This window comes from Lithobates pipiens, unplaced genomic scaffold (genome assembly GCF_037356315.1).
Source record: "Lithobates pipiens isolate NorthernLeopardFrog02 unplaced genomic scaffold, aLitPip1_a1.2 Scaffold_8, whole genome shotgun sequence".
Classification (NCBI taxonomy): Eukaryota; Metazoa; Chordata; class Amphibia; order Anura; family Ranidae; genus Lithobates; species Lithobates pipiens.
The window spans coordinates 382,300,747-382,314,028 of NW_027507903.1; the positions used below are offsets into that span (position 1 = coordinate 382,300,747).

General features: G+C 42.9%; 1 protein-coding gene across 6 annotated transcripts in view; it reads left to right on the forward strand.

Moving 5' to 3' along the window:
- LOC143964154 (electrogenic sodium bicarbonate cotransporter 1-like) overlaps positions 1 to 13,282 on the forward strand; it is a 1,025,456-nt gene that overhangs the window by 124,657 nt on the left and 887,517 nt on the right. The window lies entirely within an intron of this gene.

The window sequence follows — 13,282 nt, forward strand, 5'->3', positions numbered from 1 at the left end:
ACCACTTATAGGTATCATCATGTTCCCGTTGTGGTCTTTCTGCAACAAGATTAACCCTATTAGTATCAATCGCTTTCTGGAGCTCACCGTCCAATAGTTTATTATCATATCCCTTATCCAGAAACTTTTTGTTTCAAAATTCCCGCTTGTATTTTAAACGTATTAAGATCAGTACAATTCCCTCGTAGACGAAGGAATTGACTGCGTGGTACTGACTTAAGCCAGGAGCTATGGTGACAACTATCCAACGGGATAAAGCTATTGCGATCTGTTGCTTTAAAAAAAGTTTTAAACATAAACTGGTTGTTTCTAATCTCTATTTCCAAATCTAAGAAAGTAATCCCAGATGTACTCATCTCAAATGACAATGAGATGCCTCTATCATTATCGTTCAAGATTCTAAAGAATTCTTCCAAAGAATCTGGAGTGCCGTTCCATAGGAGGAGGATGTCGTCTATGTACCTTGCCCACATGACCAAGGAGGGGTTCTGCAAGGCATAGACGACATCCTCCTCCCACTTGGCCATAAATAGATTCGCGAGGCTAGGGGCAAATTTCGCCCCCTTTGCCACGCCTCTTTGTTGTAAATAGTAATTACCATCAAACCAGAAGAAATTGTGTTCTGTAGCAAATTCAAGGAGTTCAATTAAATAGTCACGTTGGAAAGGTGCCAGTGTGTCTTCTGAGTTTAAAAAATACCGAACAGCCTCTATACCTCTCCCATGCGGTATACAAGTGTAGAGAGAAGCTACGTCTGCCGTGGCAATAATATAATTTTCGTGGAGTGTTATATTTTCAAGTTTTCTAATAGTGGCGCTGGTATCTTTAAGATATGAGGGTGTTTTTTTCACCAAGGGCTGTAAATAGAAATCTATATAGCGGCCTATGTGCGACGTGATGGAGTCTATGCCGCTAATTATTGGTCTGCCTGGAGGGTTAACAGCATCCTTGTGGATTTTTGGGAGGAAATACATAATGGGGATCTTAGGGGCCATGGGAACCAAAAAAGATTTTTCCTTATTGTTCAAGATCTTCAAATCATACCCTTTTTGTACGAGAACAGCAAGTTGTCTCTTATATACATTCGTAGGGTTGTTAGAAAGAGGTTGATAAGTACCAGGTTCCTCCAACAACCTACGCATTTCTGCTTTATATTGTTCTTTACCTAAGATAACGATCCCCCCTCCCTTATCAGCTGGCCGTATAACGACCTCTTTTTGTTCGCAAAGGGAACTAAACCCTGTCATAGGAAAGGAGGATCTATTCGCACGTTTAATTGGAAGTTCCTCCAGATCTTTTAATACCAAGTTTTTAAAGATCTTTACAGCCGGAGCCGTAGCAACCGGGGGTATAAACAAAGATGGATTAGCTAACCCTGAATGTACCGTACCAGAAGTAGCCGCTACATAACCTGTTCTAAAGGGATTTGTAGTCAAATATCGTTGAATATTAATTTTTCTAATAAATTTATGTATGTCTATAAATGTATTGAATTTGTTTAATTGTTTGGGGGGTGCATACTTAAGCCCCTTGTCCAAAACAGCTAACTCAGCCTGAGAAAAAGTCTTATTGCTCAGATTATTTTATTCTATTTTTTGATAAGATTAGCGCAGTGTTTTGTTACAAATTTTACGTTATACACTAGGTGGTTATACACATTGCTGCAATTCTTTTGTTTCATATTCCATCATCATAATGGATGTTTTTGAATATCGCGCCTCTCATAAAGTTAATACAGATGGCGTATTTGTTGCAACTGGTAGTAACACTGAGATAGGAGGGATGTTCATGAGGCTTAAAAACGTTATGACATCCGAACTCCATCTACAATGGGACTTAGTTTTTCTGCAACAGTATATTGCAGAACACATGGTCCCTAGAAGCCTTAGGTGGGACGTACACCCACAACAAGGCGAACTAGAATTTGACACCTGGTTTAAATATTTTAATAAAGCCGGGATCAATCTTCTAGGCTTCCTGATTACTAGGAAGAACAGCAGATTGAATCTCTTAGACAAAGAGATTAAGGAGATGAGGGACAAACTTGGTACCTTTAAAAATACTCCCGAGTATAACTCTTTATCAGCCAATCTACTGAACCATTTGGAAAAAGAAGACAGGGAACAAAAGTATAAAAAACTGAAAAAGTACTCTAGAGATATTAATGATTATAAAACAGGCAATGTTTTTAGCTGGCAAAAATTATTACAAAACTCATCTAATATGGAGCCACAATCTACAAATGGAGTCCAATATGTAGACCCTACCATGTCTCAAACAAGAGAGACACCCTCTACATCATATAGTGAAGCTGTACGCAGAGGATTGGATGAGAATTCTACATCCTTCCCACAAAAGGTACAACACTATACTCCCCATACTCCTGGTAATCCATATAGGGGGAGGGGTAACTCCCGGGGTAAGAGGGGTACAAGAGGACAAAATAGGGAACGTTCGTATAATCACGAGGGACACTATCACAGGGAATATAATGAGCCTCCATATTATTCCCCTTCACCCAGACGTGCCCCCCTAATCCTCAATATGGGGGACCCCAGTATTACAACACAACTGCGGTCCCCACATATAATAGATTCTCCCCACTGATGGATCCACCAAACCCGGAAAATAGGAATGGTGTATATGATCCACCCACTATGGTACTCATAGAAGCCAGGATTTTCGCGAGGACCTATACCCTCCCATAAAAAGAGGTCAAGATCTAAGAGAGGGTGCAGAGGGGGAGAACGATTACAAAGGAGGAAAAAGAAGGCGGGTCTAGCAGGACAAGGCATTTTTAATCTGAGCAATAAGACTTTTTCTCAGGCTGAGTTAGCTGTTTTGGACAAGGGGCTTAAGTATGCACCCCCCAAACAATTAAACAAATTCAATACATTTATAGACGTACATAAATTTATTAGAAAAATTAATATTCAACGATATTTGACTACAAATCCCTTTAGAACAGGTTATGTAGCGGCTACTTCTGGTACGGTACATTCAGGGTTAGCTAATCCATCTTTGTTTATACCCCCGGTTGCTACGGCTCCGGCTGTAAAGATCTTTAAAAACTTGGTATTAAAAGATCTGGAGGAACTTCCAATTAAACGTGCGAATAGATCCTCCTTTCCTATGACAGGGTTTAGTTCCCTTTGCGAACAAAAAGAGGTCGTTATACGGCCAGCTGATAAGGGAGGGGGGATCGTTATCTTAGGTAAAGAACAATATAAAGCAGAAATGCGTAGGTTGTTGGAGGAACCTGGTACTTATAAACCTCTTTCTAACAACCCTACGAATGTATATAAGAGACAACTTGCTGTTCTCGTACAAAAAGGGTATGATTTGAAGATCTTGAACAATAAGGAAAAATCTTTTTTGGTTCCCATGGCCCCTAAGATCCCCATTATGTATTTCCTCCCAAAAATCCACAAGGATGCTGTTAACCCTCCAGGCAGACCAATAATTAGCGGCATAGACTCCATCACGTCGCGCATAGGCCGCTATATAGATTTCTATTTACAGCCCTTGGTGAAAAAAACACCCTCATATCTTAAAGATACCGGCGCCACTATTAGAAAACTTGAAAATATAACACTCCACGAAAATTATATTATTGCCACGGCAGACGTAGCTTCTCTCTACACTTGTATACCGCATGGGAGAGGTATAGAGGCTGTTCGGTATTTTTTAAACTCAGAAGACACACTGGCACCTTTCCAACGTGACTATTTAATTGAACTCCTTGAATTTGCTACAGAACACAATTTCTTCTGGTTTGATGGTAATTACTATTTACAACAAAGAGGCGTGGCAATGGGGGCGAAATTTGCCCCTAGCCTCACGAATCTATTTATGGCCAAGTGGGAGGAGGATGTCGTCTATGCCTTGCAGAACCCCTCCTTGGTCATGTGGGCAAGGTACATAGACGACATCCTCCTCCTATGGAACGGCACTCCAGATTCTTTGGAAGAATTCTTTAGAGTCTTGAACGTTAATGATAGAGGCATCTCATTGTCGTTTGAGATGAGTACATCTGGGATTACTTTCTTAGATTTGGAAATAGAGATTAGAAACAACCAGTTTATGTTTAAAACTTTTTTTAAAGCAACAGATCGCAATAGCTTTATCCCGTTGGATAGTTGTCACCATAGCTCGTGGCTTAAGTCAGTACCACGCAGTCAATTCCTTCGTCTACGAAGGAATTGTACTGATCTTAATACGTTTAAAATACAAGCGGGAATTTTAAAACAAAAATTTATGGATAAGGGATATGATAATAAACTATTGGACGGTGAGCTCCAGAAAGCGATTGATACTAATAGGGTTAATCTTGTTGCAGAAAGACCACAACGGGAACATGATGATACCTATAAGTGGTCCATGTTGACATCCTTCTCATCACAACATAGACAGATTAAAACGATTATAAACAAGCATTGGGGAATATTGAAAAACGACCCAGTCTTATCGTCTAAATTACCTGAACAAGCAAAGGTGCTCTTTAGAGGAGTGCCATCTTTACAGAGACATATTGCCCCCAATGTCTTGGATCCACCCAGTCGTCCATCTTTCTTTCATAACATGACGGGGTTTTTTCCGTGCAAGAGATGTGTCGTGTGTAGACACAATACATCTGGGAGATTCAAGACAACTGAGTTTATATCATCGGTAACTAATAAAATACATACCATCAAACCATTCTGTACTTGTAATACTAGATATGTAGTATACCTAATTACGTGCCCATGCAGTAAACAGTATATAGGAAGAACAACCAGAACCTTTGCTATCAGAGTGGGGGAACATATAGCCCTCATAAAGAGTAGGGACTCAAAACACACTGTTCCGAGGCACTTCAAGGAGTATCACAACAGTGACCCCACTGGAACACAATTCCTGGTCATAGATAAATATACACCACCTTGGAGGGGAGGAGCTATGACCAGGGGCCTGTCCAGATTGGAGACTTACTGGATATACACGATTAAATCTTACTTTCCCTTTGGACTCAATGTGGAGTGGGATATTAATGCGTTCATTATTGAGGGTTGAGATAGTGTTATTTATATACTAGAAATGTATACCTTAAGATTTTCTGGTCGATGTTTTAGGGTTTTTTATATTTTATTTTTTGTTTGTATTATTTAGACGCCGTTATGTGACAGATAGACATTTGATGTTGTCACTAGGGTGTCAGCATGTACGCCTTGTAATATACAGCCTGAAAATAGGTATAAAGATAATTGAGCTTTATACTAACAACTATATCTCAGATTAATTAGATTAGATTATCATTACAAACTAATGTTTACTGTTTGCTATCATCGGCACCAGATGATTGCCTGTTCCTATAGATGAGATATGTATACCTGGAGAATGTTTTTTTGCCATATATGTTATGTTATTTTAATGTTGTAATATAATATATGTAAAGTTATTCCAACCCTGATAGGCACCACGTTCCGCCCGCTTTTTATATATATTTTTTTATTTTTACCCATTTACATTTCATATACTTTGGAAATGATGAGATTACGTTCCACTCATTTCCCTTATTGAAAGACGGTCACACTATACGATGCGTTCCACTTCATAAGTGCTTGGGCACCACGTAAGCCGGAAGTGGGACGTTCGTATCCATGCGTCTGGTCACGAAGGTCATCTCTTTACGGTCGATTGTTTGATTGGCCGATCGACGAACGTGATGAACGCCTTTGCGTTCGCGCCTTTTTGCTGCTGTTGTTGTGATTGGCTTAAATATATACTAAACCCGGAAACATTTGTATGTCTTTCCGGAAAAATATGATTTGTTTTACAGTTTTTTGTCATTGCTTTAGCCGTTTTTTCAATCCGACGCTTACTTTTTATATGAGGTCCACTATAAATATTAATGGTTGACCTTTGGATAATCTAATTTAATATACGTTAGGCCTGTTTATCCGAACAGGTTCATAACGAGGCGTGAAACGCGGGTTGATGGCCATTCTATACCGGAAATGAATCCCGGTGACACGGGCTGAACGAATTTGTGCCTAATTGAGGGTTTGGTATTTAAGTGTGTAAGCTGCAGCCGAGTAGTACCCCAGATGACGTCTTATACGATGAAACGCGTCGGGACTCTGCTGCAACCTTGTTTTATCTTGTTAAACGCACAAACCACTTTATATATGTGAGTTTTGTACTTTTTTTTTTTATCTATTTCTATAAAAACGGAATTACGCTATGTTTGGTCCCTGCTTCTTTTTCTTATGTTCCTAAACCGTTTTTTGGATATATCTGGTTGGAGTTAAAACACCTTGTAACCCGTGACAAGATCATCCATACTTGGGGTCTCCCTTGGTGAACTGCCGCTGTGAGGACTTGCATATAATTGCAAAGGCTTGTATGATCCCCCAAATGTAAATTTGTGAGGATCCAACATCTCTGGTAAGCCTCCGATTCGTTTGGTGATGGGAACTGTACATGACTAATATATGAATCTTAGAAAGGAGGTGCAATTTTTTCACATTTTTGGATCATACCAAGATATCACACACTAAAGACTTTGTGTTTTGGGACTTTTCCCTTCCATTTGGCTAATTTTATTATTTTTTTCTTTTTACTTGGATACTCTTTGTGTCACTTATATATATATAATTTATGTCAAAAATGTACATATTTTGAGCACTATTCTACAGTGTAATCTTACATTTACATGAAAGATTTATGAGTTCTATCGATTGATGTTATGAGAAGCGCTACACTTTTTTAAAATATCGTTTACTTTACACTTGATACCCCGGTGATGTGTTAGCAGCTCTTTTTTGTGTTTGTTTTATTCTATTTTTTGATAAGATTAGCGCAGTGTTTTGTTACAAATTTTATGGTACTATTAACAAGCAAGGAAAAAAAAATCTGCGTGTACACATATAGGGGTAAGGATTAAGAGTGCATACATACATGTGTATATATATATATATATATATATATATATATATATATATATATATATATATATATATATATATATATATATATATATATATATATATATATATATATATATATATATATAAAAGCAGAAAAGGAATTGCTGCACAAACAAAAGTAAATTTATTGATAGATAAAATTTACATCACATCAGGTATAATTCAGGTATTCAGGTGACGTTTCGGGCTAAGCATGATATCGCCCTTCCTCATGACCACATACCTGCAATAAAAATTGTAACCAACTTCACATATAAGGTCCGGTTCACACCGCTGCGGGTGAGAGATCCGGATGTGATTCGCACCGCACTGCAGTGCAAATCACATCCGATCTCCGTAGCGATGCGAGTTCAGCCATACAGATAGTATGGCTGAATTCGCATCGCTCCCGCCGCAAACTCACACTGGACCCTTTTTTTGGTCCGCAGCAGAATCGGATCGCATGGGTGTTTACACCATGCGATCCGATTCCTGTGCGAGTGTGCAGATCGCACTGCGATATGCGGACGGATCTGGGGGTGTCATTAACATTTCATTGACACTCCCAGCAGTCCGCATAGGGCAGTGTGAACTGCCGGCGGGAGGCATGCGATGCGGGAAAACGCCGCGGATTCGCGGCGTTCCCGCATCGCTATGGTGTGAACCTAGCCTAAAGGCTTATAGCTCACATCTATCATTAATCAGTTAATTACATTCAGCTGGAATCAATCTCCACAAACCACCCCCTTGTATCTCTCATACATCATTTTTATATCTATGGGTATATCTGAACAATAGCTAAAAAATGGGACAAAAGGACGCCTTCCCTTGAAGATAGTATGCTAAATCATGTAGTTCATCAAAAAAAAATACAAAGAAAACATAATCAATGAATCATCAAAATGAATTTGTATATTCAGATACCATGAAAAAAACTAAACGACAAACAAAGAAATCTCATAATGTGTGACCGTATCAGCCAATATCTGGCAGATCGGTCAACACATATAGAGACTTATACCATCATAAAAATAAATAAAGATCAAAATCTGTATTTAACCCTTTAGGATATAAAGAGTCTAAGCAATTTATCCAGTAAACTTCTCTTTTTCTCAACACATATGAGTGGGCTACTTATGTCTGCGTCACAGTGTGCCAAGCCAGCAGCCACCCCATACTGATCGGAGAGTGGATCTGTGATGGAATGTTCCCCAGCTCATCAGGACTGGTAAGTACAGCTCTCCCTGCCTTGGTGGAGCTGAGCAGCTGGGCATTCCCTGGGAGGTCGATTCGGGGGTTCTTCACCTTTCTTCTCTCCCTGTCCCTATCTTCCCTCCCCCCCTTCCATGTGGGGGATGCTGCATGGGCTGCTGAGTGGTGTGTGTGCCATAGTCAGGGGCTCCCCGGGGCTTTGTCGGCGGTCCTTAATACGTTTGTTGCCAAGATGTAGGGGGTGCGTGGGCGCAAAGGTGGTAAAAAACTGCCCCGCCCCCTGTCCTCCGGGGAGCTCTCTAACGCAGACTCAGGCCCCACAGAGGCTCGTCACCTCTGCTCTGTCGTTTCAGATGACGCTGACCAGCACTGATCGGACAGTGAAGATATATCCCCGTCCGGATCCGTGCGGGATAAATCGCTTGTTGGAGCACTTATCACAGCTGTGCGTGATACCCTGAAAATTCAGGATACAGCAGATCCCTGCTGATGTAGTGGTCCCTTAAACCTAAGGTGTTTCCGTATCTGACTTATTTTGATAAGTTCATATACAAGGAATGAGGTCAACCGCAACTGACCTTTTCGGTCCCTAAATACATGGCGGTGCGTTACCCCTTTGAGGAGAGCCTTCTCAAAAAATGGTCGGCTCCTCCAGTCATGAACCTCCCAGTATCCAGGTTAAACAAAGTAACCACGATCCCGGTAGAGGAGACTCCTGCCTTTAAGGACCTCATGGACAGGAAGGCCGAGACAGTGGCCCGTTCATTGTTTATGGTTGTGGGGTCAGCAATGCGGCCAGTACTGGCATCCGCACTTGTGTCACATACACTTATTGAGTGGGCAAAACTTTTGCACCGCGAATTGAGGGAGCAACAGGCTTCTCCTGTCTGTGTGGAACTAGCAGACCAGTTAGTGCAAGGCCTTAAGTACGTTTGTGACGTGGCCCTGGATACCCTCCCTCTGTTATCCAGGGCTTCAATGTCAGCAGTGGTGCTGAGGCGCCTGATTTGGCTAAAATGCTGGTCGGCTGACCAGGCATCTAAAAAAGCCCTGACGGATTTACCCTTCCTTGGCGAGCGGCTCTTTGGAGCCTCGTTGGATGGCATTATTATAAATGCCATAGGTGGTAAGAGTACCCTACTCCCACAGGCCAGGAAGGCTAAGGAGCCATGCCGTAGGCAAGGGCCCTAATTTTCCGCTCACAAATGGCTCTTTTGTCCACCTGGGGCTTCGGCTAAACGTCCCCAGCCCGTCAGGACGACCTCTGAAGGACAAAAACGTCCCTGGAACCGCAAGCCTAACAAGCATGTGAGCAAAAGTGATACCGCTTGAATGTTTGCATGTTACGGGTGGGGGGTCGCCTTCAGGAGTTTGCAGCCCGGTGGGCCTCTCGGCTGTCCGACCAATGGGTCTGCTATCTGAATTCCTCTGGCTACAAGATAGAGTTCCTCTCTTGGCCACCAAACAGATTCTTCCCCTTCAGCATACCTGTACTCCCGGCTCGCCGGGAGGCCCTAATGGGGGCTGTAAGGGACCTGCTCAGTCGTGGGGTGATAGTACCTGTTCCGGAGCCGGAAAGATTCCAGGGGTTCTACTCCAATCTGTTTGTAGTCCCCAAAAAGGAAGTGGTACGTCCAATCTTGGACCTAAAAGCCCTCAATTACTTAGTAAAAGTACAGGGGTTCAGAATGGAATCAGTTCGCTCAGTAGTTGCTGCACTTCATCAAGGGGACTCCCTGGCGTCTTTGGACATCCAGGATGCATACCTGCACATACCCATATGCCTACGGCATTAGAAATTTCTGTGATTTGCAGCTGGGGAAGCCCACTACCAGTTTGTGGCTCTCCCTTTTGGCTTGGCATCAGCCCTCCGAGTCTTTACAAAGGTATTGGCTCTTGTTTTGCGGGATGGCGATCGTAGGTTACCTAGACAATCTCCTCCTGAGAGCATCTTCCATCTCAGAATTAGAGGAGGATGTGGCAATCACCATGCAGAAGAAAAACAGAGGAAAATCGCGCTACAGAATAAAAAAGGAAAAAATGTGATGCTGCAGTTCAAATATATACCAAAAAGTTATATACATACATAGATAAGAAAAAAGAGAGAAAAACCGCGCAATCCCTAATAACATATATTAGGATATAAACACCTCACCCTAAATTTTAAAGTGCAAAATATTAAACAAAAAATCATATCGTTATAGATACCAAAACCTCATGTATGGCATGTACTAGATACATTTGATAATGCGTATGCAACAGTGTCACTCTTTACATAAACAGTGAATCTCAGTAGTATTGTGCCCTAACCAATCACAAAGGAATGTGCCAATAGATAAATCACATAAATTGATGATAAATCACATAAATGAATAATAAGTCCTCATTGAGATAAGTTCTTTGTGAAGAAAAAATTTAATGCACTGTAGACAGAAACACCATGTGTCCTAAATGGCTCCAAGTCTCTGAATCATGTGCCAACGTGAAACAAATTGAAGTGCACCACCACCAAACGAATAAAGTTGGCTCCTTACCAGATGTCCTAGTAAGGTGCGCTTATAAAAGATCAGGTCAGAGTATACGTGAAACTTGAATCGTCCAACCCTGGCTCCACTTTATAACACGACTCAGATATATTCCAACAGGAAAGCGAATGGTCCACCATAAGAGGGAAAAGAGCACTCCAAATAGTGTAAAACCATTTATTAAAATAAAATTTAAAATTTAAAGACGGAGAGGAAATGCCCTAACAGTTATTACAGTCACAAATGACACCCGCCGGGTGATCAGGGGGTTAAACCTTTATTAGGTAATAAATGGCGGGTGCCCTGAAACTATAAAAAAATAACTAACCAACCAGCGTCACCTGTAACAGTTATATGGTGATCACTGGTGAAAGGGTTAACTAGGGGGCAATCAGGGGGCTTTATGCGGTAGTATATGGGGGTCCCTGGCGCTATAAAAAGCTGCGGGGAACCTAAATACCTACCTGCCTAACTAGCGTCACCTGTGACACTAATACAGCGATCAGAAAAACGATCGCTTATTAGGCTGGGTTCACACTGGAGCGATGCGGGAACGCCACGAATCCGCGGCGGGTTCCCGCATCGCATGCCTCCCGGCGGCAGTTCACACTGCCCTATGCGAACTGCTGGGAGTGTCAGTGAAATGTTAATGACACCCCCAGATCAGTTCGCATATCGCAGTGCGATCTGCAAACTCGGATCGCATGGTGTGAACACCCATGCGATCCGATTCTGCTGCGGGCCAAAAAAAGGGTCCCGTGCGAATTTGCGGCGGGTGCGGCGGGTGCGATGCGAATTCAGCCATACTATCTGTATGGCTGAACTCGAATCGCACAGAGATCGGATGTGATTTGCACTGCAGTGCGGTGCGAATCACATTCGTTCTCATAAACCGCTGCAATGTGAACCCAGCCTTAGTGACACTGGCGACGGGGGGTGATCACGGGGTTAAACCTTTATTGGGGGGGTTAGGGGGGTACATTAGAACTAAAGGGGGCTAACCCTAACTGCCCTAACAGTTATTACAGTCACAAATGACACCAATGCAAAAAAAATAAAAAAAATAAATGACATTGGTGTCACTGTGACTGGGGGGCAGGGGTAATTGGGGGGGTGATCGGGGGGGGGGTGTGAGTGTGCCTGGCATGTTCTACTGTGTAGTGTCGTGTTGGTGCAACTCACCGATCCTCTCTCCTCGGTGTCGGAACGAAAAATACCGACACGGAGGAGAGATTACATCACTTCCTCTCCTGTGTTTACATTACAGGAGAGGAAGTGATGTCACGGAGCATTTTCATTCGTCGGGAGCGATCGCGAGGGGGTGGCCATGAATGAATGGCCGTCCCCTCGTCCGGGATCGCTCCCGAACGAATACCGACCGCTGCAGGCACCGGGCGGGGGCCCGATCGGGCCCCCGACCCGCGGGCAGGCAAGGACGTACATGTAAGCCCTTATGCCTGCCCGTGCCATTCTGTCGACGTACATCGTCGTGCGGCGGTCGGCAAGTGGTTAAGCTTATTATTTTTAGGTAGCGCAACACCATTTATTTGATTTTGATATATGAATTTGTGGTGGTAGGGTTTATACCGCTGTCGATGGTCTGCCGCAACCCGCCCTTAGTATTAGTTTATGAGTTGTATGACAGCGCTGGGATACTCCAATTTTTTCTAATGTAACAGATTTCCGTACCCAAAAATGAGTTTGGAGAACCGCAAGTGGTGTGCACTTACCCCATCGACCCTAGAATGCGTTTGGCAGTTACGTGAGAGCTAACCCTTAACCCTAGAGGGCAGCAGCTAAAGCCTAACCTCCACATCTGTAGCGGTTGGAGTGTTACTGGGTTGTGCTCTCTTTGAGACTGGAAGGTCATAGGGAAATTGGACCCATATACGTATTGGGTGTAGGGGGGGCAAGGAGGATAAGTGAGTAATGAGTGTAGTTTAAGTGCGTGGGGGACTTGGATCTCCTACTGATGTTTACGTAGCTAATAGGGTAGGCCGGTCCTGGTTATAAGGCGTATGATGTACTGGTGTTAAGGAGTCGAACAGTAGTAGACATGGAGTCTTCAGATAAAGGACAAAATGGGGAAAGGTAACGGGGGGGGGAGAGGCGAAGGGCAGGGAGGGGGATTTGAAAGGGGGTGGTCCAGTAGGGGGATGGTGAGGAGGAGTCTCTGGCTTCCCCCCTTTAGGTCAGAGGGAGAAATGTTTTGGCAAATGATCTGTACTCTTCGCTAAGTATTAGTCGCCATCTGTGTCATATATTCCTGGGATGTTTGATAATGGATCCAGCAGGCCCACTTCCTGCTATATTTCATGGGGTATCCCGAGAGGTGTGTATGAGCTTCTCCATTTCAGTAACTTTCTGTAGTCTGAGGAACCATTCTTTTATGGTGGGGATACGGGTAGATTGCAAATGAATGGGGATGCATTGCTTAGCCACATTAATCAAGTGCATCATCAGTGATTTGTGGTAGGTGTTGTGTGGGAGAGTGGAATGGTGTAGGAGGAATGGGGCTGGAGTGAACTCTATCGTGTAAGAGGTGACCTTTTCGGTGATGCAGTGGACCTCTGTCCAGTACCTCTGGATCGATGGACA